This window comes from Hyperolius riggenbachi, chromosome 9 (genome assembly GCF_040937935.1).
Source record: "Hyperolius riggenbachi isolate aHypRig1 chromosome 9, aHypRig1.pri, whole genome shotgun sequence".
NCBI lineage: Eukaryota > Metazoa > Chordata > Amphibia > Anura > Hyperoliidae > Hyperolius > Hyperolius riggenbachi.
The window spans coordinates 201,535,894-201,562,196 of record NC_090654.1 but is presented as its reverse complement, the minus strand read 5'-3'; positions in this window follow the sequence as shown (position 1 = coordinate 201,562,196).

The following is a 26,303-nucleotide window of genomic DNA, read 5'->3' as shown; positions in this document are numbered from 1 at the left end:
TTTCACTGACCTGTGTCCTTCATCCATGGCTCAGAGGGTCCTGTGCCAGTGGTTAGGTTTTTGAAGCACTTCAATTTATTAGGGCCTGGTGTCCCCGAAAGACACTTGTGCAGCTATGCCCTACAACTCTTCCAGCACAAAGTTGGTGGTTGGTGTTCCTTAAAACTGACCGGGCTATACCATAGATATGTTATTTTTTTGTCTTCCATGTTGGAAGAATGTTTCCATGTTGGAAAGTGGTTGTTTTTGCAATAAAAAAATTTGTTTTTACATACCTCAGTGTGATGAGTAGTTGTTCTTGTGGTGTGACTGCTCTCCTGAACGTGGTATCCTTCTTCCTAAGGTCATCCTTCACCATCTCCAAAAGGGTATCAAACCTGTCAGGAGATGTAAAGGAAGAAGCTGTAAAGTATGTTGTGGGACAAGGTGTTGGGTGGAGGATGGGGGAGGTGTGTTTACAGAGGTTTAGGAGTGTAGTGGAGGGTGGGGGTGTAGTGTATAGCTAGGTATACAGGGGTGTGGGGGTCAGGGTGGTGTGTTTAGCTAGGTATACAGGGATGAGGTGTTGTGGGGGTGAGGGTGGGGTGTTTAGGAATGGTGGGGGTTGGTGTATTTAGGCCTATATACTTACAGGGGAATAGACATCCGAGTGTAGCTGTAGAACTTCTGTGGGTGTCGTCTGAGGTCCCGGTAGAGGGCCTGGAACTCTCCCTTCCTCTGCCTCCTGGCTAGTAGAGGGTGCACCCACCATCTCCTGCGAGGAGCACGCCTTCTCCCCACATAGTAGTAGGTAAACAACAGGAAGGAGAGAATTCCCAGGTAATAAGCGTAAAAAATGACTGGATCCATGGTCCCAACTGCTGTCTCTGTATCCAAGGATGGTCTCCACACGTCCAGCTGTCTCCAACAATGACCCCAGAGCTTCTGCTGACCTCCCAGAACCCCAGGTATTTATACAGGTTGTTATCTCTTTAAGAATCCGGATCCGGACCGCAACCGTGTTCATACCGCACGGAAACCGTATGCAACCGGACCGGATCCGGACCGTATCCGGACAGGAACCGTACGGTTCAGGTCCGATCCGGCTCCGGTGCGGTCCGGACATCCGGTGCGGTTTTTGCAAAACCGCAAGTGTGAACGGGGCCTTACTTGTTACCTGGATACTCTTGCCTGCTGCCTGGACTGACCTTTGCTTGTTACCTGGACACTCTTGCTTGCTGCCTGAACCGACCATCGCCTGTCACTTGGATCTGCTCACTACCACTCTTGCTGCCCTCATCCTCATTATCAAGGTACTACTACAGTTTGATACTTGTGAATTCTTGAACTCTGTTGATACTTGTCTCAGTGGGGCTCTGGGGGGTTATTGTCCACTCTACTTCAGTCTGTATGCCTTGCATGTTAAGACCTGGGGGTAACCGTAGGCAGGAGACAAATAAATTGTCTTGTTCCCGCGGGGGCTTGTCTATAGGGGAAGACCGTGGGCCGGGCTCAGAGTCACGGCACTAGATTGGGGTATAGAGACTGATTGTGGACATAACCTGTCAAGCCTTACACTATATATTCTAAAATTATTTTTGGTCTGATAGAATAAAAGGACAACTACAGGATACAGCTGAGCAGTGGCATTGACTACAATTGATGGGAGCCCCCCCAGAAAAACGTTGATGTTGCCCCCCCCCCCAATGTTCACACCCCTTCACTTGCTTCCCTTGGTACCCATCATGGCCTTTGGGCCCATCTCAAAAGGGTCATGAAACAAGTGTGGCAATCATGATCTTCACACCCGTAACAAGTATATTAAAACACCTGACCTGAAGTATAATCTTCTGTATAGGAGGAAGGGAAGGTTAGTAGTTAGGGGCCCCCAAACCTCTGGGTCCTCCTCTGATCACAGGAGCTGCTACCCTCTAGTTATGCCCCTGCTGCTGAGGGAACCATTGTTCTGAGCAGTGTTAAAATAGTTTACCCTTGATTGAAAAAGTAGATGTCCTACCAAATTCTAAAATATTTGGAAGGGATGGATGGGATTTCAACAAACAGCAAAACAAGCAAAAAACTGAATAAGTCCATCTTAAAAATCAACCACAGATTTTTAACCAGGTCTTCTAAATTTTTGAAGTTAGTTGTACATTTATATATAATACATACAGAAAAAAAACATATTAAGCACTTCTAATTACGTAAATAACTGTTTATTGATAATGAGAGTAATTAAACAGAAGGCATTGTTTATGACATCAGCAATCCATTGTCAATTGTTGCAATAACTTGTTATTGGAACATTGTAAAGCCATAACAAATGCTAAATGTGCTATAAACACAATTCCATTGATATTTGTTGACAGAATAATAAAGTGGATTAACCATTTCCCCTCCCCCGGGATGAGTAACTACGTCCCTGCAAAATGCCATAACTCTGTGCAGGGACGTAGCTTCTACGTCCCTCCCGCCACGCCCCCCCCCCCCCCCCGCTCGCCCCCCCGCGCTCGGTACCGCCGCTAATTACCGCCGATCGCCCACCGCTAGATCAATGAATGGGAAAACAAATCCCATTCATTGATCTAATTCCCCGTGTGAATGGCTGCAGCCGTCTATACAGACGGCTCAGCCATAAATTAATCCCATGCGCCTAGTGCTTCCGTTTCCGTACAAACAGTACGGAGCTGAAGTCACTACTGAGGACATCTTGTGGCCAAATTGTAATATTACATCCCCCTTTTTTTTTCAGTTTATTATCCCTAGTTACCTTTTTTTATTATTATTATTAACCCCTGACCTCCCACACTCCCCTAAAGTTACCATTTTTTTATTTATTTATTTTTTTTTAATAAAAAAAAATTACAAATAAAAAAAAAATACATAAATAGTTACCTTAGGGACTGACGTTTTTTAATATGTATACAAAAGCTGTATACTACAATTACTTCATAAATTATGGGCCTGTAATTGGGGATAGACGCAAAACTTAAAAAAATGCACCTTTATTTCCAAATGAAATATTGGCGCCATACATTGTACTAGGGAAAAATTTTAAACGTTGCAATAACCGATACAGATGGGACAATAAAATGTGTGGGTTTTAATTACGGTAGCATGTTTTATTTTGAAAATATAATGGCTGAAAACTGAGAAATAATGTTTTTTTTTATTTTTTTCTTATTATTCTTATTAAAACTGAGTTAGAAGAAAATAATTCTTAGCAAAAAGTACCCCCCAAGGAAAGCCTATACAGTGGCAAAAAAACAAGATAAGATTGTTTCACTGTAATAAGTAGTAATAAAGTTATACGTGAATGAATGGAAGGAGCGCTGACGGGTGAAAACTGCTCTGGTTTTTTGAGAGGAAAAACCCTTTGAGGTGAAGAGGTTAAAACTAACTCACAGACCTCACTGTACTGCAGGGAAGTTTGTGATATCACTTGAATGGACTAGCTATTAAAACTTTAAAACTTACTTGGTGAGAATTGAAGGTATTTTGATGTAGTCAATGTCCTGATGGACAAATGAGTTTTTGTGCACAGGCAGGGATTGGAAGTTGTAAAAGGGCATCAAGTCTGCCTCAAGGCCCAGAACCCACTATGCCAGTGGCATAAAAATAGGGGCTGCAAGGAGGGGGGGGAGAGCATGGCCACCTAAATCAGTGGGGAAGGGGCCTCTCCCCCCTCCCTCACTTCAGGGTCTCCCCTCAGTGCTTCCCCTCCAGCATTAATAGGTGGCAGCAGCGGCAGGCAGGAAATCAGACATACCTCCATGCGTTCCACCACGGGAGGTTGCGCTCTCTAAGCGTCTGACACTACTTTCTGTTTATCAGGAAGAAGCGTGTGGCACTTAGAGATCAGACCTCCGCGGTGGAACACATAGGGGTATGCCTGTGTTCCTGCCCGCCGCTTCTGCCATCTATTAATGCTGGAGGGGGAGCACTAAGGGGAGACCCTGAGGTGAGGGAGGGGAGGAGAGGCCCTCCTCCCCACTGATGTAGGTGGCCATGCTCTCCCCTCATGATGCGACCCCTCCTGCCCCCTAAAACGGCCCTGGGTGGGCCCAGTAGGACGATTTTTCTGATGACCAGCAATTTTTTGAGTGACATGTGATTGATCTGATCTCGCAATGTGGGTACAGGCACGTGTTTATACTAACGACGTTTTGTGATGCACAGTGGTAACAATGCTGCAGATCAGATCTTTAAGATCCCCGACAACTCCATGCAAAGTACTGCAGAGATCAGTAAGTAAGAAACTGAGCTGTGTGTATGTACAATAAATCTAATGTTAGTGCTTCCAGGCCAAGATGTTTGAAGCTCAGATAATGTTCTTTGCTGCAGCTATATATGAGCAATGTCTACTCATACCTTTTTACTGAAACTAAATCAATAACATCATTAAAGGGATACTTAAGTCACTCTAAAAAATGTAATTTTACTTACCTGGAGATTCTACCGGCCCCCTGCAGTCAGCCTGTGCTCCCGCTGGTACTCTAGGATGCTCCAGTCCCCCACTGCAGCACAGTCCAGTCCCCCGCTGCAGCAAAGTTTCGATGTCTGCGACTGAGCCTGTCACCAGAACTAAGCATACGTGGCCCTGGCCGTGCATGTCCTTGTTCGCTCTCCCGTTGCTGTGAGCTTCCAGTACAAAAAATCTCTATTGTGCCTGCGCAAGACTCTCCAGGCACCAGGAGTGGTGTACAGCGCTGCGATCTACAGCAGTGCTGTACTGGGGACAGCCGTGTGACACGGCTGTCCCCTCCGGTAATCCGAAAGTGATCCGCTGTCATAAGCCTATTACATAAAAATATTTATAAAAATAAATAAACACAAATTAATTCCCCCCCCCCCCCCCCACCCTTTTCTGCCCATCAGCAGAGCTTTCTTTTGGTGTGCTGTGATTGCTGCTGAAGGCTTTTTATTTATTTATTTATTTATTTAATTGTAGTTTTGGTTTTCTTTTTATAAAATGTACCATTTTTTTTTCATCCTCTCCCCGACAGCCAATCCCTGTAATTGTCTCTCATAGTGTTTTGGGGGGCCAAACGATTGCGTTTGAAATAAAACTTTAAATATTCACCCGGTGTCTTGATTTCCTTCTTCTGTCCATAGCTTTGCCCCCTAAAGGAAGAGGTCACAGGCACTTCTCTGACTGGTCCTAGAGAAGCACCTATGACCTCTTCCTTTAGGGGGCGGGGCTACCAACAGAAGAAGGACACCTGGTAAGTATAATAAAGTTGTATTAAAAAATAAATAAATAAATAAAATAAAATAAAAAATCGCAAATCGGAAGTGTTGTACAGTTTACAAGCCCAGGATTTTCAAGGCGGGGGGGGGATTCCTGAAAGGTCTCCCTTAGCTGGGTACACATAATGCAATTTCCCGTCCAATCGACCAACAGCGGGATTGATCAGTAGCAGTTTGGTTACAGATAATGAGGACAGCCGACATTGGTAATGAAGGGGAAAGTGAAGCATTAACACAGCAGGGCATAGGGCTGTGCTCATATCTGACTCTTAAGTTCCTCAGAGCTGCTCCATGCTCTGTACACATACTGCTGCTCCATGCTTTGCACACACACACTGCTGCTGCTCCATGCTCTGCACACACACTGCTGCTCCATGCTCTGTACACACACTGCTGCTCCATGCTCTGTACACACACTGCTGCTCCATGCTCTGTACACACACTGCTGCTCCATGCTCTGTACACACACTGCTGCTCCATGCTCTGCACACACACTGCTGCTCCATGCTCTGTACACATACTGCTGCTCCATGCTCTGTACACACACTGCTGCTACATCCAAAGTCAACTGTAGCAGGGAAAGAAAGGGCCGGTGCTGTAAGCTGCAGGATGCCTGCAGATATTCTGGTGTCTCAACTTGTGCCTGTTCCCAGACACAGCAACGGCCCTGGTCTGAGGGGGGATTCTGGGCAGCTGTAATCCCCCACTGCATTTGCCTATGTGGTCCTCTTTAAGAACTTGTTTTAAATTGTTTTATGTTTGTCTTTGAATGTTTCATTCACATGCTTTTTTTTCTTTCAATTTGCAAAGTGAACACAGCTCCACTCGACCACTTCCACTGCAGTGCTCGACCTAGGTTAGCAAAACCAAAGGATGCAGTACAGAAGGGATGGTCCGCACTTATTAGATTGAAGTAACCTTTATTAAGGACATATCCAGATTAAAACTCGGCAGGCATCATAGCTGACATGTTTCGGACTCAAACGTCCTTAATCATAGCTCATACACAAATGGCAGTTTGAACACATAAATAGTGATGTGAATGCATGGTACCTGCCCCAAGACCATCCCAATTAGGGAGTGGTTACATATCAAGGGGAGTGTGTCTGCAAGGTACCATCCCCCGCCCACACATACAAGTCAAAGCATCAATAAAACATTAAAATGCATATAAAGAAACATATGTATATACAAACTAAAAACCAGGAGCAAGTAGTCTAGAAGGTTCCCAAAAGGAAAAGAGCAACCAGTGACAGCCAGGACACCCGAAAGAAGGACAGCAAGGAGGAGCAAGACCAGTAACCTATTCACCATAGATCTGGGGGTCAGAGAGCAGAGTTCTTTTTAGGTGATAGTAGCCAAATCCCATCTTGCATTTAGGCCATGCGGGACCCTAGTATTTAGCTTAAAAATCCATTCTGCCTCCTTTCTCAGAAGTCTCTTATAGAGATCCCCTCCCCTCTTAGACGGTATTACTTTCTCTATCCCACAAAAGGAAAAGCTGGTCATGTTCCCTCCATGGATCTCACGAAAATGCCAGGCGACATTAGTGATATGTGTAGTATGCCAGTGTGCCCCCAAATAGTGTTCTGCCACCCTCTGCCTCAAAGGCCTGGTAGTGCACCCCACATATTGCAGTGAACATGCTCCACAGGAAATAAGGTACACCACATATCTGGTTCCGCAATTAATAAACTGTGAAATGGGGAAACTCCTGCCACTAGAGGCAGAGATGGCAGTTTTAGATTTTACATGGACATGGCAATATTTGCAGGTCGCCAAACCACACCTATGGGAGCCAACCGTGGTCAGCCACGTTTTACCTGTGACCCCCGTATTAAACAAACTGGGGGACAAAACTTGTCCCAAGGTTGGAGCACATCTACTTGCATATCTGACTCCATCGTTGAGAATTTTGGAAAGGTCCATATCTGCTCGAAGTATAGGGAGATATTTTGCAATGATCCCATTCACCTGTTTGTACTCATTTGAATATGTGGTGACAAAGGTTGGTTTCTGGGGTTCGGGATTCTGTGGTACCCGAGGATTGACCAACTCCGTTCTAGACTTCTTGGCCACTCTATCCCTTTCCCTCTTGATGCACCACCCTGGATACCCTCTCGCCCTTAGACGGAGTTCAGCTGTATTCAACTCCTGTTCCATATGGTCGACATCAGAGCAGTTGCGCTTTACCCTCGTAAACTCACCCACAGGAATACCACGAATAGTATGTATAGGGTGGCAACTATCAGCTCTTAAGACTGTGTTGCCACTAGATGGTTTCCTGTAGGTGGTAGTCAAGATGCTACCCCGCTCAGTGTCCTCTCTCAATTCCAGATCCAAGTAGCTAATAGAGCCAACTCCCACCACATATGTGAATTGGAGGTTCAAGTCATTTGAGTTGAAGTGCTCCATCAGGTCCCCAACCTGTTCCACGTCACCCTTCCAAATGACCAACAGGTCGTCGATGTACCTCCTGTACCACACAACGTCCTCCATGCAGGGCAGGCACCCCCAAAGACATAGCGCTCCTCCCACCATCCCATGTAGAGATTGGCTAAGGATGGAGAAAACTTAGCGCCCATGGAAGCTCCCAGTCTCTGGAGGAAAAACCTGCCGTCAAACATGAAATAATTGTGGGTCAGGAGGTACTCGACAGCCATGAGTATAAAAGTGCAAAGATCCGCAGAATAGTCAGAGTAACGGGTGAGGTGGAAATTGAGGGCCTGGAGGGCTAATGTATGGGGAATGCATGAGTACAGTGACCTCACATCTATGGTAACCCATGTGTAGCCCCTTTTCCACTGGAAATTATCCAGACTAGCCAAAAAGTGCTTGGTATCCTTAACGTACCCCGGCAGCCGTCGGACAAGGGGCTGCTAAAGAGAGTCCACCCAACAACCCAGTCGTTCCCCCAAAGACCCGATACCCGCCACTATAGGTCTACCCTCAGGGGGGTATCCAGGTTTGTGGATCTTGGGTAGATGATGGAATATGGGAACCACAGGGAACTTGACCCCCAAGTATTCACACATCCTGTGGTCAAAGATGCCCATGCTCTCCCCACAGGACAGGAGATTCAATACCCTGGCTTGAAATTCAGATGCAGGATCCGACATTAGGCCAAGATAAGTGTCCACATCATTTAGTTGTCTGAGGGCCTCATCTCTATATGTGTCACTATCCAATATAACTACGGAACCACCTTTGTCTGCATTCCTAATCACAATATTATTATTATTCTGCAGGCCTTTAAGTGCAACACGTTTAACAGCAGTGATATTGGATGGACCTGTCCCTACAGAGCCCCAGGCCAGCGAGAGGAGATCCCTCTCAACTAGCTCTTGAAACTGTTCGACACATGGAGATCTCTCAGAAATAGGGTAAAAGTCCAGATTCCTCACCTGTACGGGCTTGGTGTCATTTAGGGTTACCAGACGAGTGCTATCAGATGCCAGGGTTTCCAAAGTCCATCTTGCACATCTTGTGGTGGGAGTTGGCTCTATTAGCTACTTGGATCTGGAATTGAGAGAGGACACTGAGCGGGGTAGCATCTTGACTACCACCTACAGGAAACCATCTAGTGGCAACACAGTCTTAAGAGCTGATAGTTGCCACCCTATACATACTATTCGTGGTATTCCTGTGGGTGAGTTTACGAGGGTAAAGCGCAACTGCTCTGATGTCGACCATATGGAACAGGAGTTGAATACAGCTGAACTCCATCTGGGGGCGAGAGGGTATCCAGGGTGGTGCATCAAGAGGGGAAGGGATAGAGTGGCCAAGAAGTCTAGAACAGAATTGGTCAATCCTCGGGTACCACAGAATCCTGAACCCCAGAAACCAACCTTTGTCACCACATATTCAAATGAGTACAAACAGGTGAATGGGATCATTGCAAAATATCTCCCTATGCTTCGAGCAGATATGGACCTTTCCAAAATTCTCAACGATGGAGTCAGATATGCAAGTAGATGTGCTCCAACCTTGGGACAAGTTTTGTCCCCCAGTTTGTTTAATACGGGGTCACAGGTAAAACGTGGCTGACCACGGTTGGCTCCCATAGGTGTGGTTTGGCGACCTGCAAATATAGCCATGTCCATGTAAAATCTAAAACTGCCGTCTTTGCCTCTAGTGGCAGGAGTTTCCCCATTTCACAGTTTATTAATTGCGGAACCAGATATGTGGTGTACCTTATTTCCTGTGGAGCATGTTCACTGCAATATGTGGGGTGCACTACCAGGCCTTTGAGGCAGAGGGTGGCAGAACACTATTTGGGGGCACACTGGCATACTACACATATCACTAATGTCGCCTGGCATTTTCGTGAGATCCATGGAGGGAACATGACCAGCTTTTCCTTTTGTGGGATAGAGAAAGTAATACCGTCTAAGAGGGGAGGGGATCTCTATAAGAGACTTCTGAGAAAGGAGGCAGAATGGATTTTTAAGCTAAATACTAGGGTCCCGCATGGCCTAAATGCAAGATGGGATTTGGCTACTATCACCTAAAAAGAACCCTGCTCTCTGACCCCCAGATCTATGGTGAATAGGTTACTGGTCTTGCTCATCCTTGCTGTCCTTCTTTCGGGTGTCCTGGCTGTCACTGGTTGCTCTTTTCCTTTTGGGAACCTTCTAGGCTACTTGCTCCTGGTTTTTAGTTTGTATATACATATGTTTCTATATATGCATTTTAATGTTTTATTGATGCTTTGACTTGTATGTGTGGGCGTGGGATGGTACCTTGCAGACACACTCCCCTTGATATGTAACCACTCCCTAATTGGGATGGTCTTGGGGCGGGTACCATGCAATCACATCACTATTTATGTGTTCAAACTGCCATTTGTGTATGAGCTATGATTAAGGACGTTTGAGTCCAAAACATGTCAGCTATGATGCCTGCCGAGTTTTAATCTGGATATGTGCTTAATAAAGGTTACTTGAATCTGATAAGTGTGGACCATCCCTTCTGTACTTTTTTTTCTTTGTTATGCTGCTCACAGAAGTAAATTTGCATTGCATGAAACTTTTGTTAACCAGAGAATCTGTACATCCATTTCAGTGGCGTAGCTAAGGAGCTATGGGCCCCGATACAAATTTTACAGTGGGGCCCCCCAAGCATTCTATACATAATTAATATGGTGTACTAAAACCTGCCAATGGCAACTACAGTGTCAGGGGTGCAAAAAGGGGATGGGGAGCAGTTTGTTATTGATTACCACTAATCAAAGTATCTATAGAAGTGATTATTATGAGCACAGGACCAATAGAGAGCTAATACTGCTGTTGAGGGAAGGCCCTACGGGGCCCCTCTGGTCCAAGGGCCCCAATGCGGTCGCAACCTCTGCAACCTCTATTACTAGTTTGCTATGCCCCTGATCCATTATAATAATTGAGCTGGGTCTATATAAGGGAAGACTAATGGATGTGATATTTTCACATGCGTTAAGGAGGTTAGCACTAAATGGCTATATGTTTTTCATCAGTAGATTTAGTGGCGTAAAGCACTGAGCTACAATGCTGGACAGTGATTTTGTTTAGTTAGGTTTTGGCAGGAGTTTGTGATGATAACACATAGTTTAGCTTAAGAAAACAGTAATACAGTTTACCTGTAAAGCAGTATGGACAAATGAATCTACATTTTTTCAGCAGACTACTAATTGGCTATTTATTTTAAGAAACAAAAGAGAATTTAAAAAAGTAATTAAGTTGTTAGTGGTGTTGCATGAAAAATATCTAGTCTGGTTCAACATTAGTTGAAATAGACCAAATCTGGATAATGTCTAATACAAACAATGAGATTTTCTGGCAAATTTGCTGCCAGATAAACTATTTCCAGCATGTCCAATCTGATTTCCGATCAATTTTCCGATTGATTTTCCATTCACTTCTATGAAAAATCGATTGGAAAATCAATCGGAAATCAGATCGGACATGCCGATAATAGTCGATCTGGCAGTAAATCTACCAGAAAATCTCATTGAGTGTATTAGGCATAACTACTAAAGTACTCCTCAGAGGCCACACTCACACTTCACTGAAATCAATGGAGAGGAAAATTAGAAAAGTGATCAGCTAAATTGCATATTACTTTCATTGTATTGTTTTTTACAACATGTTTCCTCACTCTGAATGACATTCTGATATTTAGCACTAAATGGCTATATGTCTTAGTAGGTGGTGGCATAAAGCATTGAACCACAAAGCTGGATAGTGTCACACTGGGGGTATCTTACTACTGTCAGATGCATCACTGTGGGGTGTTTGCTAACTGCATTCCAAAATCAGTAGAAATAATATCTGGTTGCCCAGAAGGCTTTGGGAGGAGAATTCTGCTTTGCTAATCAGCCTAGGCTAACATCACTGGAAGGGGAGGTTACATTACATACCAATATACAGCAATTTTTAGATATAGGAAGTGTTTTGGTAGCTGAAACCAGGATAATTCATGTAAAAGTGGGTATCCTAAATAATGAATTACATACTGTTATATGTCACCGGAGTTCCTCTTTAAATAATTAATGTAATGAGCATATGAATAGTTAGGACCCTCTGCAGTCATGAAACTTAAGAATAGAAGTCTTCTAAGTCTGACTGCAGGGGAAAAAAAAATTTGTTCTGGATAGTGACAGAAGGATGTAGAATACTTTTCTTCGTATTTATGCAGTCTGTGTTCTCACTTGGGAGGTATTCCATCACTTTATGCACCTTGGACTTCATGGACCTCATTTTTTTTAGGGGGAGGGGGAAGTGGAGTCTTTAATCTTGCTTATATGGTACATATTGGAGCAGTCATCTGTTATAATTCTTGCCACCTATGAAATACAATTAGAACATACAAATAGATTACAATGCTAGATTAAAGGATGTTATCACCGGTGTGTTTACCCTAATTTAAATATTTCTTACCATTGTAGGTGTTGTATCTTAGCATAAATAGATAAGAACACAAGTACTCCTTTCCCCCGCATTCACAAAGGTTGGTATGACTGTTTGGTTGACACTTATTAATATGATAACTGGATAAAACCATATGCACGGCTCATTTCACTACCTCAGTTCCTTCTGGCACTATAAGTGGGAAAGAGCCCCTTGTCCATAACATTGGGACAACCATTTTTAGGAGGGGGGGGGAGAAGAGGTTGGCTGCACCCCGCTACGCTTGGTACTGGCCAAGGGGGTGGAGCCTCTCACTCAGGCTCTTGCAATATGGACCCCCAGCCTTAACATTCCTTACAGGCATTCTTTATTAGGCAGCATCATCACCACAAATTTGTTGACAATTACTGCAACCATCACCTGGAACTTAGAGCTCTGTAGCGACAGCCAGGAATTCTCAGCAGTTTTTTCTTTCTTAAATTTTCAATCAAGATTTTTTTTATTTTTGAGTGGGAGACATTGCTGCCTGGTATAGTAGTAATAAATCAGGCCCACTCTGTTCCATTAACAGTCACACACAAAGCACTATAAATGTTTTTTTCAATTCGAACTCCTTTTTTTGTTACTTCCCAATTCATAATTAATTGATATATTATTAAATAGATGCATACTGTTATCCGTATGTATTATTTGTTTGTTTAATGTTGGAGTTTAGGATGTAGGGTCATAGAAAGTTTTCTGTTTGTACAGAATAGGTACAATAGCCTTTGGGAACAAAAAACATAAATATAACAAAACACACACATTTAATACTAAAGTAAATGTTTTTTTTTTTTATAGACACATAATGGTTTTGTAGCTTAAATCAAGGATAATGCATTAATTCAAAAATAAATTGTGTTTTTATTCTATTTCTGAAAAGAGAAATAAAATAAAATACAAAACAAAATCAAACACAGAATGAAAATAAAGCCTCAACTACTTAAATAAATAAATACATATTTTGGCTGTGTTGTATACAAAGCCAAGTTGCAGTTATGCATTAATGCAGTGTGCTCCCAAAAGCCTAAAAAAATGTATCTGGGTGTACAGAGAACTATGAAAGGAAACAGTAAGGCCGATTTCACACTTGTGCAGTGCCGCAGGAGAGGAGACTCACACCAAAGCCCCTTTCATATTACCCTGCGACAGACGACACTAAAAGGTAATATGCATAGGCCCACCGCCCTGCTCAGTGACATTATACCACTCCGGTGATTGAGTAGGGAAATATTATACCACTCCATGTACTGCTCAGCATGGTGGAAGGTGGTGGCAGGGAATGGTGTGTGTGTAGTATTTATTTATACAGTATATCTTTTAGATAGAGAAACAACTAGGGTTAGGTGGGAGTGCAGTACTCAATAATTACTCATAAGGGAGATGTGTGCAAATAATATCTGGTAAATGGATTTGCAAAAAGCAGACATTACAATAGAAACAAGAATTGCGCTCCACTGGCTCCAAGCTCCTCCCTGGAGGTACGCTGACGTCATGCACGGAAGTAGGTGAACAAGCTGAGATGCCCTGTCCTGTATTCTCGCAGGCAGGACTACGGGCTTGTTGAAGAGGTCAGCGGGAGTTTTTAATAAACTGTTATCGCTATCTATGGATAGATGTCTTCTTGGAAAAGATACCGTTATATGCTATGACACAAGTGGCGGCTGGTGAGTGCAAGCACGACGTGGGGAACCTGTCATTGTTTTTCCCTATAAGATGAAGGCACATCCCACTGGAGCGCACACACTTGGTGTTAGTATCTTTTCTCATTGGCAGTACTTAGAACTATGTGTGACTTTGTACATGTTTTCAGGATATCCTCCTATATCTGAAAGGCTTACTTTGGATGAGGAAGCACAGCTTTTTGGAAATATTAAAAAGCAGACATATGATCCTTAGTATGTTTTTTATTATTGGCTAGATGCACTTGTGGAGGGGAGGGGGTTTAAGGGGCATATAGACACAGGGGACCCCATGCTATCCTTTTGCGGGGGGGCATACATTGTAGTTATGCCCTTGGTGACAATGTAACCTTATAGGAGCATTCTCACTGCAGTGTTGTGATTTACATAAAGTCGCAAAAGCCCTGTGCGCAATATTTTTGGAGAGATTGCAAACCTTTTTTCATTCCCCAAACAGAATCGCAAAGTGCACTCGCCCAAAAAATTGCAATGCACAAGTGCTAGGTTATTACGATTGTGTTTTGCAATTATAAGTATGAGCCAGCCCTAAAAACATTAAAGAGTGTAAATTCCAACCCATGCTATCCAAAAATCCATTCCACTTTTCCACATGTTATTACTATAAATTGCAACCCAAGTATCTTCCTAGTGTTATTATTACACATTTCTTCATTGTTTATCCTCATTTTTAACTTCATCCAGTAATCTGCATAATTCTTAGTTACACGATTAATGTATCTTGCAAACAAGACGACGATTTGCATGCCTCATACAGTCTAGCAGTGTTGCATGAACATTCATCTAAAAAGAAACAATTTAATTTAAACAATGTTAAACTGTGATATCATTAATATAATGGATTTCCTTTACTGCAAACTTTTGCTTCCTCTGTTTGAAAGGTGTAAGACAAAGGTGCCAACAAAGTATGAATACTGCATGGAAGTATTTTTTCCTAACCTTGCAAATCAAATTAGAATGTGTGAGAAAGTAACAGCCCATTTAATTAAACATAAAATGACGAATCATTTGGTAATATATTTCAAAAGTAATTATTTTTTTTCCTCACAAATCTATCTATCTATCTATCTATCTATCTATCTATCTATCTATCTATCTATCTATCTATCTATCTATCTATCTATCTATCTATCTAACTATCTATCTATCTATCTATCTATCTATCTATCTATCTATCTATCTATCTATCTATCTATCTATCTATCTATCTATCTATCTATCTATCTATCTATCTATCTATCTATCTATCTATCCATCCATCCATCCATCCATCCATCCATCCATCCATCCATCCATCCATCCATCCATCCATCCATCTATCTATCTATCTATCTATCTATCTATCTATCTATCTATCTATCTATCTATCTATCTATCTATCAAAGAGACAAAAGGAGGGATGAAGAGAGAGATACCTTACATGCATGTTAATTTGATTCCTATAGCTAGAATATTTGTAATGAGCTGTCACAGTCCATGGATACTGGGGGGAGGTAGGAGGCACCCAAGTGTACTGAAGGTGTAAATATTATGTGGTATAATAGATGGTAAGAGTGTCTTACCTTGAAGAAGCAAGTTTCATGGACACAGTGTTCTAAAAAACACCAAATTTATTATGCACATAGGACAACGCGTTTCACACCAAAGCCACTTCATCAGGTCAAGTAAAAGCGCTTTTGGGATATCCTTAGTATATCAGTCCTAAACACCTGTCAGGGATGTTTGCAACTGTAATTTTCTTGGGGTTTTCAGGGCACTTTCCCAGTGATATGCTAAAAAAAAGCTAAATTCTTGACCCTCTTCCTTTCCTCTCCATTAAAACCCTTTACCCGAATGTCAATTCTTTCCTGACACCTAACTTTATCCCCCTCTAAATGCAAACCACTATGTGAAAGGAAACAGTAAGTTTGGGTGCCGCTGGAGCCAGGGACCAAAGTGGCGCCAGGGACCAATAGTGGTTGAGGCATCAATAGAGCCGGTAGGGGTAAGTAATTGGTTGCTAGCCGTAGATGGGAGAGTTAGTGTTAGGAGGAGTAGGTAGAAGTAGGTTGGCGTAAGTAATAGGAAGTGGTGTTTGGCTTAGGTAGAAGTAGGTTAGTGTTCGGAGTAGGTAGAGGGAGGGTTAGTGTAAGTGGAAGGTTATGTAAAGTGATAGTAGAATATTGGTAAAATTAAAGTTACTACTATCGGCATTATTCAGCACCCAACAACAGGACATCAGTAATAAGTAGATAAAGGATCAATGAGAAACCCTGGTGGCACATCTGCATATGCTTTTCCTGGGCTTGCTATACTTTAGAATATCCAGTGCCTGCGGCGGGAAGCAATGTGTGCGGTGGGTGTGCAATGATCTTCAAATAATACCTTAGAAGATATTGGCTTGGGATATTTCTGAGGAAATTGATGTGGGATCTTTAATTAGAGGTATGTGTTTATGGTTAATTTCAAACATTAAAGGGCTTTTGTCATTTAACCGCACTTTAAAAAACATGTTTCCTATTGTAACTTTAAAATCTATGTTCTCAAAAACTACTGGGTCTTTTTGAAAAATGTTTTTTTAACTTATTCACACTATTCTTCTTAACATAACTTTAAAATTCGGTGATTATAACATGTATAGGGTGCTTTGGTATTAACTGCTAATGTCAGTGCCATTGACTTCAATGCAATTCAGGGAAAAAAATTGCATTCAGATTAGCCAACCCAAACAATTTGATCAACTGGCCAGCAAATCAAACAAGGAGCTATTGGACCAATGCTACTGGCAGGTACACAGGAACAGCTAACTGGGGGTGAATGCACTGCCTGTAACTGCCCATGTGAAAGGGGACTTAAACAGGGTTCCAGACTACCCAGAAAGCTCATGGTGAACCAGAACTCATTGGAGTGTGTAAGGGGCTCATAATTCTTAAATTTTGCATGTGACTATGGGGATTAGGGAAGTGGATGTGACATATTACACTGGCATCATATTATATTTCCAATTGTGTGCAAATTTGCCCCTGTGAATGTTCGGTGTTTTTACCATCTGGATGGCAAATCAGCATTTTTGTGTGTGCAATGTGCAACTTCTGTTTCAATGCCAGTAAATGGGAACAAAGGAAAATTGTGTTTTGCACAAAAAAAAAATCACCTGGAATTTGGATGTTAATTAGGTGTATTTTTTCAAGTAAATTAGCTTCATTGGTATTCATACATAAATCACAATGTGATTTTTCACATATAAATGAATTTAAAATTTACAAAAGAAAAAGTGCCTATTCTGCAATGACAAGTGTGAAACCTTCTTTAAGGTTTTCCATTCCTCTGTGTCTCTGAAGTATCATTACACAACCATGACAGATCTTTGGCACAGTGTCTTGTTTGGGAAACATGACAACCCACAGGAGTACATTAGTTATGTTTCCCGTGTCGTGTTAATGTGTATCTGTGTAGGTTTTTTTCCTGTAATTTCGTGATGTTTCTACCATGCAATTTCCTTTGTCACACTCGCCTTGCATTACAGAAAACCTGTTGCTGGAAGTGACGCAGTATGATCCTGTCGTGTCTTCCTGACAAACCTTTAAAATAGATTTTCACAAAAACTATAAGGTCTTTAAATACATTTTAATTTTTTTTCCACAAGTGACACTCACATGAACAGCAAATTTTGTAATAACATATTTGGGGCTTTGCAATTCACTTAGAATCTTGACGTTGTAGACTTCAATGCAAAAAGTCAAAAGTTCAATCTAGTTGGAGACCAACTCAGACATTTGGTTGTGCTGACTGAATTTTATAAACGTTAAAACTGGGTAATTCTAACCATCTTTACTGCTGGATGCTCTGGAAGGATTTCTCTCTAAGGGGTTGTTGCAAAAAGCTGCAGTAATATTGCTGTGCGCAGGGCTACTTTTAAAACAGATGTCTCTTTTCCACCTCTCCAGCTGGAGACAGATGGATGTGTATGTGCTACATGCTGCCACTCATGAACATTCTTGTTGTTCTCTTTGGGAAAGGAAAATATGGCTATTAATGATGATGTCCACCATGCCTTCTTCTGTTGTCAGTGAAAGAGGGTTTCACTATATATTTTTTATTTTCCACTCAGAAGATTATCTTGAGATGTGGAATTGGAACTTTTGGATTTGGCCAATAAATCACTCCAGTGTTTCTCTGTGGAGAAAGGCGGAGAAAGGTTAGCAGAGATACTGTATGGACAGTTACACTCTTGCTAACAAGTAAGGGAAAGTTCCAGTGGCCTACTCTGAGATGTGATTATATGACTAGTAAAGTTGAGGACCCCAGTTAGGTAAGTATGATGAGTTTTTGGAGAGAATGATGCTAATGATTATCGTTGTACAGTGGAATTTGATAAAGATGACCAAATTCATCATGAATATTGGTCATTCAGCTGGGGAAAGTCCTACTAAACAACACTCACAGGTTTACTGAACTATCCCATAATGCCCTGGTCCAGTGATCTGCAAACTTGGCTCTCCAGCTGTTAAGGAACTACAAGTCCCACAATGCTTTTGCCTTTATGAATCATGACTGTGGCTGTCAGACTCCCGCAATGCATTGTGGGACTTGTAGTTCCATAACAGCTGAAAAACCAAGTTTGCAGATCACTGCCCTGGTCCATTACAGCATCCAATCAGCAGCCAGGGAAAATCAGGACATTCTATAAACCCTATTTGTGGTTACAGGCATCCTATTGAGTGCTTTGCTCACCTGCAATTTGCCCTTATTTTAAGCTTTAAAATAGCTGCCATTATGTAGATAAAGTCATCCTGCTTCAGTTGCTTGCTAGTTACAGCAGTGCTGCTGAGGAGAAAGTAAGTTTTGGCATAGAACTGATTGTACTGCAATGAAGGTTTGTAGTACCCAAAATGTTTGTCTATTAGAACTTAGCATCATCATCATTGTTGTGTGCTGTCTGCAGCGATGTGCACAGAGTGGTATGGGGATGAGATAGGACCAACCATACCATGTAGAGCAGAACCCCATCTTTTCACTTATTGTGAAACTGAGTGTACTTAGGACAAATAAATGGTAGATAATAAAGTGCATGGCCCAAAATGGAGTAATTGTAAATACCAGAAGAGTAACTTGCAGAGTGAAGAGTATAAAAGGAGCTGCGCCATAGAAACATCCTGGGAGAGAGAGAGTAGCGTACCCAAAAACTATAGAACCAGGGAGTTCTATAATAACTAGGCTTTTGACTAAACCATAATCATCTATAACATCTGTCAGCAGAAACTGAAAAGGATCAGGAAGCTCAACCAATTCACCACTAAGGGGTTTTAACACCAAGCCACAATATGAATGGGTAAGCACATGGCAAGGAGCTGAGTGAATGGCGTGCTTGACCCAGAGGACAGAGCAGTTTTCTTTCTTCCCCTACTCGCTCACCACAAGAGTTGCAATGTCTTCCTCATTCCAGACCACAGGTGACTACAGGCTTTGGTTCAGTGAAGAGGAGGAGGTTTCTTATATGATGATGACTAGCTGAGTTAAAGTCAGTCATTGGCTTCAACACAACAAGTCATCATCATGAGTGGTAGGCAGGGAAAGAAGTAAAGAAAGATGCTACAGGACAGTGAAGTCTTAAGAGAGAAAGCCTTAAGAGCTCTACCATAATCATCTGCTACATCTGTGCTAGGTGCATGAAACAAGGCAAGGGGCCTTGCCTTGCCTGCTACAGCTGCATCTTCCTGCCTCTCTTCCAGTTCATGCCACACAAGTAGCATCTATTGGTTATACTTAGTTACTGGTTTAGCCTCTCTGTACTCCCTCCAACCCACCGCCCTCTCCTTCCCCATGTTAGAGAAATAAAAAGGACTAAAGTCATCAATCCCAGTGCTAACCTAATCCTCGTGCTACCCTTTTCCTCCTTTCAATTCAACAGGCTCTCTTTCTCCTCTAACCTCTTATCCCCAAAATATAAAATAAAAAACATTGAAAACCTTTAACAATCAACTTCTGCCTATGCTAGGGTCAGCCTATTTTTTTCTAGGTACACTCATTCATTGGCTCTCTGCCTATATTCTGTGATCTCTCATTTTTTAAGGTCCTCCTGCTTTAACTCTAAAGCTACATACCCACACTAGATGAAAGTTGGGTGAAACAGCTGATATTGACTGCTTCAGCCGAGAATCATTTATTAATTTAGTGTGTACAGCGGCCGCCCAATGTTGCTTTAGGATCCAACATGTTGGATCCTTAATGAACCCAAACACCTGAGTAGCCCCGATCACATTATTTTTCTTGTTTCCATCTCTCACAGAAAGAAGCTCTGTCATGTGCCACTCGGTGTCCCTTTGCCCTCCCTCCATAGCAAAAGAATCCAATGCTAGCCTGAAGGCTACCATTGCATCTGTACAGCATCGGGGCTCTGAATTGTCACCTAAGAGAGATTGTTTCCCAATACCCGATGGACAACAATAATAAAATGTGTGTACATAGCTTAAGGCCTAACCTCCCCTTGAATGACCCTATTTCAACTTTTGATTACTGCTCATTATTAAGATATGTGATGATTCAAATGCTTGTACAGCTTATCCACTGATCTAGAGTCATATGACAATGTTGCCTGTTTGTTAACCTGGAATTGTTACATAAAGTTTACTCAGAAAGAGAGAAAGAGAGAAAATGAGAACAATGTGAGTTCCTAAGAAAAACCAAAGCATGGTGTCTATGTGCAGTTTATTCTTCGTCAGAGATCTGCTGTAACTCACAGAATAAGATTAGAAAGCAGCATCAGGCTGGTTCTTCCATCTTTTAAATCAAAATGGCAATACTAATGTTGAAATAGCTGTTTGTTAAGGTAGCCACACACAATACAATTTTTAAAATATCTGTTCAATTTAAGAAAGACAATCAATTTTTTCTGACTGATTGTAACATTTAAAAAATCTGATTAATGTATCACACACCTACTGTATGTGCAAATTTACCCCAATTATGACAAAAATGATTGGAAACTTTGAGAAAATTGCTTGGACGTACTGTATATAAAGGAAATTGTCAATCTACTTCACACCATTTAAGTTTCATAAAAATTGATCAGAAAAATCCAGCACTCCCGATAAACTTTTATCGAATAAAAATGGGAAATCCGATCAGATTTCTTGCTCAATCAAAAAAAAAAAAAAGCTTTTTATTTTTCGTGAAATCCGATCTTTTTTATCTAATTGCTGTAAAATTGGATAATTTTATAGTATCGTGTGTGGCCACCTTTAGGGAGGGGACCAATGCATAGCTCAAAGTGTTTACTAAAAGGAAATCAATTGAGGCTCATAATATGAGAAAAGGTACCAGAATTATTCCCCTATTTACTTCAGTGGTGTTCTAGTTTGGGACATCTGGAGCTCAGAACATTTTGCTGTTTTCGTCAAACAGCCCATGCACTGAACAGGGGCATCCTCTATAATAAAACCCCTGTGTCCCTGCGTGTGCTGTCTCTGTGTAGCTGGGTCCGTGCTTTTTGCTACTGCACATGTGCGCAGCACGGACCCAACCTCACAGTGACAGGAGGACGGGGCCAGGGAGCCGGGCGGGTGTGTGAACAGGCGGCCGGGTGTGCGCGCATGTGTGAGGTGGGTGTGCGTGCGCCTGCACAGTAACATGAGGCGAGAAACACAGATCTAGAGCCCGTTTTTAAATGGGCTTGGGTCTGCTAGTATTTGAATAAAAGTATCAATAATCATTTGGAGAGGAGAAGGAAAAATGTTGGGATTGGAAATTAAAGTATGCATATTGAAGTGTTAGAATAAGCCTTTAGTTGTTTGCTTTTGTCAGTTTCAGAAATATATACGGACATTTGCTTTCTTTTTTGCAAAACATTAGCAAAATGACATTTCTCTCTGTCTTCTCTATGTGTGCACACCCAATTCCATGCGCTGTATTCTATAGTTGAAAATGTCCTAAGTATTACTGTAAAATGCATGTGTGTGTGTGTGTGTGTGTGTGTGTGTGTGTGTGTGTGTGTGTGTGTGTGTGTGTGTGTGTGTGTGTGTGTGTGTGTGTGTGTGTGTAGGTGTGTGTGTGTGTGTGTGTGTGTGTGTGGTGTGTGTGTGTGTGTGTAGGTGTGTGTGGGTGTGTGTAGGTGTGTGTGTGTGTGTGTGTGTGTGGTGTGTGTGTGGTGTGTGTGTGTGTGTGTGTGTGTGTGTGTGTGTGTGTAGGTGTGTGTGTGTGTGTGTGTGTGGTGTGTGTGTGTGTGTGTGTGTGTGTGTGTGTAGGTGTGTGTGTGTGTGTGTGTGTGGTGTGTGTGTGTGTGTGTGTGTGTGTGTAGGTGTGTGTGTGTGTGTGTGTGTGTGTGTGTGGTGTGTGTGGTGTGTGTGTGTGTGTGTGTGTGTGTGTGTAGGTGTGTGTGTGTGTGTGTGTGTGTGTGTGTGTGTGTGTGTGTGTGGTGTGTGTGTGTGTGTGTGTTTGTATTTGTGTTCTGAGTTTATCTGTGCATGTCAATGTGTGTGTGGGTGTGTGTAGGTGTGTGTGCTTGTGTGAGTGAGTGTGTGTGTGTGTGGGGGGGGGGGGGGGGACATGTCTCTATGCGTGTTTGTGTGTGGCTGTGGCTATATGTGTGTGTATATGTGTGTTGTATGTGTGTAAGCTTTTTTAATTGCCTGAAATCAACACCATCATTCTCAGAGAAAGGAAGTCGCCGGTGCTTTACCAAGGAACAGAACAACCCCTTTGCATGATAATTATTTTGTGCCTGGGTAAGGAAGGAAAACTTTTATAAAATGACTTTCAAAGTGATTTTCACTCACATCTGCTGAGCTAATGTCTGCTCTGCACAGGAGGCATTTGGAGGAATCCCCTATATAGAAATAATGAAAAGAGGAGAAGTGCGATGATGAGTTCCGTCAAGCAGACAAGCTCTGCAGTGCTCATTTTGTCCATGCTCCTCACGTTTCTCAGCAGTTACACAGGGACTCAGAGGTTTGTAATTGTGCAGCCGGCTCCTGAAAGCTCCCAGCATCTGTGCACAGGCAGTTTGCAGGCGCAGGGAGGAAGAAGGGGGGAGTTTATGGCACAAGGAGCATCAGGGGATGGGGGAGCCGGCGAAGGACTGGGAGCGATGCGGAGAAGATGCGGAGATTGGAAATAAGAACACGTACAGAAGATCGGCTTTATGGCACAGTTATTTGCTGTGTTTGTTTATTTCTGGAAATTCTCAGCTAGCACAGACTTTTAATGTTTAGTGACAGAAAGCAAACAAGTTTATAAGACGAGATGCCAGGACAAGCTGAGGACGGGGAAAAAATAATTCACCATCGAAGCAGAAATAGCACTCGGGGGTACCAGTATCTGAGAATATTGATAGAACCCCAAGGCATTGTCTACCAGTGACATGACAGCAAGGACACATCAAGTGGAACTTACACTTGTTTACACATGTTTATGGGACACTCAGGACTCATCTTTCCCAGTATGCAGTGATAAGGAGGAAATATACTACTCATGCATCAGTGGATGGAAAACACTAACCACATATCATCTACTTCTGCTCAATAACCAGATGTTAGGGCATATATAATTGACAAATGACTGGTGCACTGATATGCCAGCATACCTTTCTCCCTCTCCACAGAACATCATTGAGAATAGCTTCCACTCCATAAGACACTTTTATTCATCCACGTAAATGCTTCCCTCTCATCCAAGATCACTTAGGTTGATAAATGAAACTATAATGACGCTATTGAATATACTGGTTACTATTTCCCATAGATTTAAGCTGGCTAGCTTGATTTAATGATACAGTACATTCCCTTCAATCAGAATGCATGTCGAGACACCACCTGATCATATGCAATAAGTGCAACATCAACAGGAACATAGAACATTTGTGATGGGCATTTGAGTAGTGATGCTCTCTTCCTCCTCCCTCCTCCTTGATATGAGGGGCTATTGCAATGTACAACATTCACATACACTGTATACTGCACAGAAACAGTAATTAGATTCAGGTACCAATGCAGAATTTATAGGGAAGCTATGTTGACCAGCTTACTGTTAGAAATACTAATACCTCTTTAGCAGGGTCTAGTGATCACTGATGTCACTTACTGCAGTATAGGAACTCCATATTATTTAATCATAGTGTAGAAATGTGTTCACGTGGTCATGGACTTCAAAATCAAAGCAGGCCACTAAAATCTGCAGTTGTGTGTAATGTTCCAGAAAAGGATAAAGATGAAATGGGGCCCTAGGCAAGATATCATTTTTTTGCCCAGAGTCGATGGTCACCTGGCTTTTTTAGTTAGATTTGGTGGGGGTTAGCATCCACCGGGCCCCTTGACTCTCTCCAGCACCTAGCCAGCTGCCTAGAAGTTCCTTGTGGATGACCTGGCTCTGTAATGTTCCCATACAGTGGTGGAGGCAAATTTGCATGTTTGTAGGCTAGATCTATGTATAATCACTGATTGGCTTGATAGTGTACTGGTTACGGCACCACTATTGATATATGGGGCCAGGGTTTGAACTCTGTCTGGAGCCAGTAACTAACTGGTAAGAAGTCCTTGGGCAAGACTCTAGTGTCCAACAGGAAAAAAGTGCCATGCAAATGTTGGCATTTAGCATTTAAAGAGAACCTGTACTGAGTAAAAATGTTTAAAATAAACACATGTGGTAACTTCAAATGAACATTACAGAGTTACATTGCCATCAGTTCCTCTCAGAAGCTCACCATTTTCTTCTGACAATAATCCCTTCCAGTTCTGACAATATTTTGTCAGATCTGAAATAAATCAGTTGCTGTCCGTAAAATATCAGTTGCTGTCAGTTATAGCTGAGAGGAAAACTGATGTACCAGGTAATGTCCATGTTTCCCTATGGCTCAAGTGGGTGATGTTACAGTTTAACTGTGTGCTGACCAGAAAGCTGTTATGGGTAATGGCCATTTTCAAAATGGAGGACAGAAAATTCCCTTGATCACAGTGAACAAACAGGATGCGGGACAAGAGAAAGACACTGAGGAGTAGATTACATGGAAGGCAAGTATGACTTGTGTATGCTTATTTTGACTTTTAATTTTCAGTTCAAGTTTTCTTTAAGGTATAACTGAAGTAACATGTGACATGATGAGATCAACATATGTACATATAGTACTAGCCCTACTAAGAAATTGTATGAAGTCCTCTTATGTTTTGTTTTTGTTTTCTATGTAAATAAAATAAGCTTGTTCAACAGCTCCTAGGATTCAGTCTGGTTTACTGAAAAGTAAGTAGAAGCCTAAACCACTGTCTTCTTATAGAAGACAATCTACACCTATACCCCCCTCCCCCACACACACACACACACACACACACCTACACACACACCAAAGCTCAACAGTGGCAGTTATAAGTCCTGTAGTTATTGCCACATCCTTTCTCAGCACAGTATCTGCATTAATATTTAATATGTGTAATAGTACCCAAAGCAATTTTAGCAACCGTTCATTGTCTTCTGCATTGTGTGGTTATTTTGATATTCTTCTGAGTTATATAAAAGTAGAGAACAGGACTTCTGTCTATTAAAAAAAAAAAAAAAATCTACCAAGACCATTACACCTGAAGTGAGAGGATCATAGAGGCTGCCAAATGTATTTCCTTTTAAACAATGCAAATGACCTGGCTATCCTGCTGATGCTCTGCCCCTAATGTTGGGAACACACTTCTGGTCCAGTGGATAGGAATCGGACAATTATTTCTGACCTGTTCAATTTGTTTTTGACCGATAAAGGGATTGATTTTGCCAAGCCATAGACCCTCAACAAGCATACAGATCAGATGTTTGTTGTTTGACTGAAGTTTGACTGAATTTGCTGCATGCTTGTTTCAGGTGTGTGATTCATACACTACTAATACAGGAAGCCAGGCAACTGATATTAAGAAATTAATATGGCAGTCTCCATATCCCTCTCACTTCAGGTGTCCTTTAAGTGTTAAAAATGATCAACCTTCTCCTCAGTGAAATGTGAACATATTGGAGGTGCTGAAGGTTTCTGATTTAGTTGTTGTGTGCAGCAGCAGCCTTCTGCTCCCACCTGCATTTATAACATTTAATTTCATAAATCCTGGTACAGCATGCAGCAATTTTACCAGTGTTTACCCGTGATATTGCACACACTGCGCACATAGCGCAGCTCACAGCATACGTATAGATATACCGCTGTTGTATTTGGCGCAGGGTGAGCTGAATGACGGATCACCCTAGTGTCGCTCAAATTCCCAGCGGCGTTAAATACTAGTCCCCCTCTGGGTCCTAGCAACTCGGAGGGAGAAGTAATTCAGGTCCAAGAGTCGCCGGACCCATGAATTACCCTTACATGCCCCGTGCACTATAGCATTACTGCAATAGCGGCCCCCAGGTTTGGCGCTCACCACCTGCTTTGCAGCTCACGTTCTATAGGTAATACGTGCATTGCTTCTATAATGTACATTCCATAAGTAGCATAGCACATGTTCTTCTAGCAACGTATGTG